This window comes from Oncorhynchus mykiss, chromosome 9, assembly GCF_057628025.1.
Source record: "Oncorhynchus mykiss isolate SJ-2025 chromosome 9, ASM5762802v1, whole genome shotgun sequence".
Taxonomy (NCBI): domain Eukaryota; kingdom Metazoa; phylum Chordata; class Actinopteri; order Salmoniformes; family Salmonidae; genus Oncorhynchus; species Oncorhynchus mykiss.
In genome coordinates, this window is record NC_143030.1 from 723,133 (window position 1) to 729,132 (window position 6,000).

Sequence of the window (6,000 nt, forward strand, 5' to 3'; positions counted from 1 at the left end):
AAGGTAACTCAGGACACTAACTAACAGCTAAACTACTAAGGTAACTCAGGACACTAACAGCTGAACTACTAAGGTAACTCAGGACACTAACTAACAGCTAAACTACTAAGGTAACTCAGAACACTAACAGCTAAACTACTAAGGTAACTCAGGAAACTAACTAACATCTAAACTACTAAGGTAACTCAGGACACTAACTAACAGCTAAACTATTAATATAACTCAGGACACTAACTAACAGCTAAACTACTAAGGTAACTCAGGACACTAACTAACAGCTAAACTACTAAGGTAACTCAGGACACTAACTAACAGCTAAACTACTAAGGTAACTCAGGACACTAACTAACAGCTAAACTACTAAGGTAACTCAGGACACTATCTAACAGCTAAACTACTAAGGTAACTCAGGACACTATCTAACAGCTAAACTACTAAGGTAACTCAGGACACTAACTAACAGCTAAACTACTAAGGTAACTCAGGACACTAACTAACATCTAAACTACTAAGGTAACTCAGGACACTAACTAACAGCTAAACTACTAAGGTAACTCAGGACACTAACTAACAGCTAAACTACTAAGGTAACTCAGGACAGTAACTAACATCTAAACTACTAAGGTAACTCAGGACACTAACTAACATCTAAACTACTAAGGTAACTCAGGACACTAACTAACAGCTAAACTACTAAGGTAACTCAGGACACTAACTAACAGCTAAACTACTAAGGTAACTCAGAACACTAACAGCTAAACTACTAAGGTAACTCAGGACACTAACAGCTGAACTACTAAGGTAACTCAGGACACTAACTAACAGCTAAACTACTAAGGTAACTCAGGACACTAACTAACAGCTAAACTACTAAGGTAACTCAGGACACTAACTAACAGCTAAACTACTAAGGTAACTCAGGACACTAACAGCTGAACTACTAAGGTAACTCAGGACACTAACTAACAGCTAAACTACTAAGGTAACTCAGGACACTAACTAACAGCTGAACTACTAAGGTAACTCAGGACACTAACAGCTAAACTACTAAGGTAACTCAGGACACTAACTAACAGCTAAACTACTAAGGTAACTCAGGACACTAACTAACAGCTAAACTACTAAGGTAACTCAGGACACTAACAGCTGAACTACTAAGGTAACTCAGGACACTAACAGCTAAACTACTAAGGTAACTCAGGACACTAATTAACAGCTGAACTACTAAGGTAACTCAGGACACTAACAGCTGAACTACTAAGGTAACTCAGGACACTAACTAACAGCTAAACTACTAACAGTAAGGTAACTCAGAACACTAACTAACAGCTAAACTACTAAGGTAACTCAGGACACTAACAGCTAAACTACTAAGGTAACTCAGGACACTAACTAACAGCTAAACTACTAAGGTAACTCAGGACACTAACTAACATCTAAACTACTAAGGTAACTCAGGACACTAACTAACAGCTAAACTACTAAGGTAACTCAGGACACTAACTAACAGCTAAACTACTAAGGTAACTCAGGACACTAACTAACAGCTAAACTACTAAGGTAACTCAGGACACTAACTAACAGCTAAACTACTAAGGTAACTCAGGACACTAACTAACAGCTAAACTACTAAGGTAACTCAGGACACTAACTAACAGCTAAACTACTAAGGTAACTCAGGACACTAACTAACAGCTAAACTACTAAGGTAACTCAGGACACTAACTAACAGCTAAACTACTAAGGTAACTCAGGACACTAACTAACAGCTAAACTACTAAGGTAACTCAGGACACTAACAGCTAAACTACTAAGGTAACTCAGGACACTAACTGACAGCTAAACTACTAAGGTAACTCAGGACACTAACTAACAGCTAAACTACTAAGGTAACTCAGGACACTAACTAACAGCTAAACTACTAAGGTAACTCAGGACACTAACAGCTAAACTACTAAGGTAACTCAGGACACTAACTAACAGCTAAACTACTAAGGTAACTCAGGACACTAACAGCTGAACTACTAAGGTAACTCAGGACACTAACTAACAGCTAAACTACTAAGGTAACTCAGGACACTAACTAACAGCTAAACTACTAAGGTAACTCAGGACACTAACAGCTAAACTACTAAGGTAACTCAGGACACTAACTAACAGCTAAACTACTAAGGTAACTCAGGACACTAACTAACAGCTAAACTACTAAGGTAACTCAGGACACTAACAGCTGAACTACTAAGGTAACTCAGGACACTAACTAACAGCTGAACTACTAAGGTAACTCAGGACACTAACTAACAGCTGAACTACTAAGGTAACTCAGGACACTAACTAACAGCTAAACTACTAAGGTAACTCAGGACACTAACTAACAGCTGAACTACTAAGGTAACTCAGGACACTAACAGCTAAACTACTAAGGTAACTCAGGACACTAACTAACAGCTAAACTACTAAGGTAACTCAGGACACTAACTAACAGCTAAACTACTAAGGTAACTCAGGACACTAACAGCTGAACTACTAAGGTAACTCAGGACACTAACAGCTAAACTACTAAGGTAACTCAGGACACTAATTAACAGCTGAACTACTAAGGTAACTCAGGACACTAACAGCTGAACTACTAAGGTAACTCAGGACACTAACTAACAGCTAAACTACTAACAGTAAGGTAACTCAGAACACTAACTAACAGCTAAACTACTAAGGTAACTCAGGACACTAACAGCTAAACTACTAAGGTAACTCAGGACACTAACTAACAGCTAAACTACTAAGGTAACTCAGGACACTAACTAACATCTAAACTACTAAGGTAACTCAGGACACTAACTAACAGCTAAACTACTAAGGTAACTCAGGACACTAACTAACAGCTAAACTACTAAGGTAACTCAGGACACTAACTAACAGCTAAACTACTAAGGTAACTCAGGACACTAACTAACAGCTAAACTACTAAGGTAACTCAGGACACTAACTAACAGCTAAACTACTAAGGTAACTCAGGACACTAACTAACAGCTAAACTACTAAGGTAACTCAGGACACTAACTAACAGCTAAACTACTAAGGTAACTCAGGACACTAACTAACAGCTAAACTACTAAGGTAACTCAGGACACTAACTAACAGCTAAACTACTAAGGTAACTCAGGACACTAACTAACAGCTAAACTACTAAGGTAACTCAGGACACTAACAGCTAAACTACTAAGGTAACTCAGGACACTAACTGACAGCTAAACTACTAAGGTAACTCAGGACACTAACTAACAGCTAAACTACTAAGGTAACTCAGGACACTAACTAACAGCTAAACTACTAAGGTAACTCAGGACACTAACAGCTAAACTACTAAGGTAACTCAGGACACTAACTAACAGCTAAACTACTAAGGTAACTCAGGACACTAACAGCTGAACTACTAAGGTAACTCAGGACACTAACTAACAGCTAAACTACTAAGGTAACTCAGGACACTAACTAACAGCTAAACTACTAAGGTAACTCAGGACACTAACAGCTAAACTACTAAGGTAACTCAGGACACTAACTAACAGCTAAACTACTAAGGTAACTCAGGACACTAACTAACAGCTAAACTACTAAGGTAACTCAGGACACTAACAGCTGAACTACTAAGGTAACTCAGGACACTAACTAACAGCTGAACTACTAAGGTAACTCAGGACACTAACTAACAGCTGAACTACTAAGGTAACTCAGGACACTAACTAACAGCTAAACTACTAAGGTAACTCAGGACACTAACTAACAGCTAAACTACTAAGGTAACTCAGGACACTAACAGCTAAACTACTAAGGTAACTCAGGACACTAACTAACAGCTGAACTACTAAGGTAACTCAGGACACTAACAGCTAAACTACTAAGGTAACTCAGGACACTAACTAACAGCTGAACTACTAAGGTAACTCAGGACACTAACTAACAGCTGAACTACTAAGGTAACTCAGGACACTAACAGCTGAACTACTAAGGTAACTCAGGACACTAACTAACAGCTAAACTACTAAGGTAACTCAGAACACTAACAGCTGAACTACTAAGGTAACTCAGGACACTAACAGCTAAACTACTAAGGTAACTCAGGACACTAACAGCTGAACTACTAAGGTAACTCAGGACACTAACAGCTGAACTACTAAGGTAACTCAGGACACTAACAGCTGAACTACTAAGGTAACTCAGGACACTAACAGCTAAACTACTAAGGTCACTCAGGACACTAACTAACAGCTAAACTACTAAGGTAACTCAGGACACTAACTAACAGCTAAACTACTAAGGTAACTCAGGACACTAACAGCTGAACTACTAAGGTAACTCAGGACACTAACTAACAGCTGAACTACTAAGGTAACTCAGAACACTAACAGCTGAACTACTAAGGTAACTCAGGACACTAACAGCTAAACTACTAAGGTAACTCAGGACACTAACAGCTGAACTACTAAGGTAACTCAGGACACTAACAGCTAAACTACTAAGGTAACTCAGGACACTAACAGCTAAACTACTAAGGTAACTCAGGACACTAACTAACAGCTAAACTACTAAGGTAACTCAGGACACTAACTAACAGCTAAACTACTAAGGTAACTCAGAACACTAACTAACAGCTAAACTACTAAGGTAACTCAGGACACTAACTAACAGCTGAACTACTAAGGTAACTCAGGACACTAACAGCTAAACTACTAAGGTAACTCAGGACACTAACTAACAGCTAAACTACTAAGGTAACTCAGGACACTAACTAACAGCTAAACTACTAAGGTAACTCGGGACACTAACTAACAGCTGAACTACTAAGGTAACTCAGGACACTAACTAACAGCTAAACTACTAAGGTAACTCAGGACACTAACTAACAGCTAAACTACTAAGGTAACTCAGGACACTAACTAACAGCTGAACTACTAAGGTAACTCAGGACACTAACTAACAGCTAAACTACTAAGGTAACTCAGGACACTAACTAACAGCTAAACTACTAAGGTAACTCAGGACACTAACAGCTGAACTACTAAGGTAACTCTAACTCCTGACCAAGTGATGTGGTCTGTGGAGCCTATTCTTTCTGAGGATAGTATCCACTGTGGTCTTTCACTTGGTTGGACATCATGATCAAACTAACGGCTCAAAACCAAACCCCTGCACGAACTGGCGTGAGGCTACTGAACCCCTACAGTACGGTGTGAACCCCAATCTCTGCCGGGACTCTCTCTCCTTACCTGATTACGTTCATATTCTCTGAGGATGTCATCTGTCTTGTCATTACGTTGACCGCGTCTACGTTCTGAATATTTCACTTGTCGTCCCGGCTAATAAGATGCGAATGTTTGTTTGTTCGTTTGTGTTTTTATGAATATTCGACACGATGTCATTTTAACTGCCCTCTGTCCATTATAATTTCACAAAACAATGAATGAAACTCGAATTGATCCCTCGTTTCCCCCACAGCTAAAGTCTGGAGTTATGAATACCGTGGACATTCCCAAGACAAAGTCAAGGCCCCTGGACGAGTCTCCATCCCGTTGCTGTGATGAAGTCTGTCTTCACTGACCAGCTGCTCTTCCTGTCTCATGTATACTCCACTATGCTGAATGCTTTGTTACCATGTTAGTTTGTCTTAGATGTGAGTCATATTTTTCATATCGTGCAAAATTATTTTTATTAAAAAAATGGAAAAAAAACTAAGAGTTACCAATAGTGTCTTTCCTTAAAATCAAACCACTTCCCCTGACTGTGTGTTGTTCTGAGGAGAACCTTCCTCTGACTGTTGTTCTGAGGAGAACCTTCCTCTGACTGTTGTTCTGAGGAGAACCTTCCTCTGACTGGGTGTTGTTCTGAGGAGAACCTTCCTCTGACTGTTGTTCTGAGGGGAACCTTCCTCTGACTGGGTGTTGTTCTGAGGAGAACCTTCCTCTGACTGTTGTTCTGAGGGGAACCTTCCTCTGACTGGGT

The 6,000-nt window shown here is 39.5% G+C and overlaps 1 long non-coding RNA gene across 1 annotated transcript in view; it reads left to right on the top strand.

Annotated features, from left to right (window-relative positions):
- Positions 1-5,733, top strand: part of LOC149980689 (uncharacterized) — a 22,954-nt gene extending 17,221 nt beyond the window's left edge. The window contains exon 3 of the long non-coding RNA XR_016482988.1: positions 5,497-5,733. This is a non-coding gene — a long non-coding RNA (uncharacterized LOC149980689). The remainder of the gene's footprint in view (positions 1-5,496) is intronic.
- The last annotated feature ends 267 nt before the right edge of the window (positions 5,734-6,000 follow it).